General features: G+C 36.8%; 1 protein-coding gene across 1 annotated transcript in view; it reads right to left on the reverse strand.

Annotated features, from left to right (window-relative positions):
- The window catches only part of KDM5B (lysine (K)-specific demethylase 5B), a 49,593-nt gene that overhangs the window by 33,877 nt on the left and 14,076 nt on the right, over nt 1–1,640 (reverse strand). The window lies entirely within an intron of this gene.

The following is a 1,640-nucleotide window of genomic DNA, read 5'->3' on the forward strand; positions in this document are numbered from 1 at the left end:
GGGGGGGGAAGAGAAAGACAATTTTGACTTTTAAATTCAAAAAAATATTTCTGCATGTAATTCTTAATCCACTCTGACGAATGCCAAGAGAGGACTGCAAAGGTTCAGAGAATAAGCCGATGTGAGACACAAACACTTCATTGAGGTACAATGGTGGTCTTAAAACTTGTAACCCGAGTTGTTCTAGGAAAAAAACAGGCAGATGGAAGTCAGATAAAGACTTTGAGGACTTCATTTAAACTCAAAGAACCATTTCATACTTACAAAACAAATAAATCTAAAAAGACAGCCTGAATTTCCAAATGACTTGTATTCAATTATTTAAAAAAGAGTTCAGAGAAAAGTAACACAGGGAACAACCTGGAGAGATTTGAAAGGAAATGCTACAAAAAGCCTGTGCCAATAATGATATCATGTTTTTAGTTTGATTTCAGTGAAACTTGGTAAGAAGCAAAGCAGCAAGGAACTTTGGGCTTTCATAGATTTTCTTTTACTCTTGAGAAGCAGAACATACTCCAGTCTTCTAAGCAGGGAACTCTGCGTATTGTGGAGCTTTCAACACAGAACACTGTTTTTCCATTTAATTCTTGTATTTCTTCCCTGAAGTTTTGAGACTGTGGGAGAACAATTCTCAAATCCCTCAGCATAAAGACCGTTTCTCCAACATTGTATTTTTTAAGCCTAATTTCTTAAGGAAATGAGGTCACACAACCATTCTCTTGCTACTCACACAATCAGTCCACTATCAACCACTCCCTGAACCCCAAATAATGGGACTGATCCTCAAGCAATGCAGTAACAGATGCTCCACCTTCTGCATCTTTAACTTCCGTGAGTTGCATCCGTATTCTGTGCTTAAGCCTATATTTAGCTTCACAAAAGTAGCTTTTTTTTTTTTTGGCCTGAACCTTTTATCATATCAATTCATCTCACTTTCACTTCCGCAGCATTGTTCTGGTCTTTTACACTTACCTTTTCTACATCAGGCATCTAAATCCTTTGCATTTGAAAACCAGTCTATGGCTGTCACTGCCCTTTTCCTTTCTAATTATGAACATTTTCTCCTAAGTGTTTACTCACCAGGTAGGAAAGGACAAGGTAAAACTGTGTGTGTCTTACAATTGCAAACTAACACTTATCCCACAGGCTTTATTTTTTGCTAGTAAGAGTAATTTACTACTTTCCTGTAGTTCACTTATTTTAGAAGTTTTATAGCATATGGTTAGCCTTTGAAAAGCAGGAATTGTCAAACTGGTAAACATGAGAATGAACTTCGGTTTTACAATTCAAGACACTGACAAATCCTTGTATATCTCCTTAGAGCAAAAAGTTGAGACACATTCACCAAACATTACTACTTTGCAACCAGGTCAGCACAAAAATCAACTGCTTGTAGCATCAATGTAGAATAAAGTGGATTTGACCAACTTAGCTGACTTTGCACTGAAATGGATCAGAAACACTCACTTTAATAAATCTTAACTTTCGGAAATTGTCTTAAAACACTACAGCTCCTTGCTAAGCGAGTCAGTCCATGCTGCTTAATTTAGCCTTAGCTCTGTATGCTTCGATTCTGTTCTTAATCAAGTATTTTCTTTCCACAAAAATTAGGTGCATGACATCAGTAGTGCTCAGGGAAA

The sequence above is a fragment of the Cariama cristata genome, unplaced genomic scaffold (assembly GCF_000690535.1).
Source record: "Cariama cristata isolate BGI_N322 unplaced genomic scaffold, ASM69053v1 scaffold12015, whole genome shotgun sequence".
In the NCBI taxonomy this organism is placed as follows: Eukaryota; Metazoa; Chordata; class Aves; order Cariamiformes; family Cariamidae; genus Cariama; species Cariama cristata.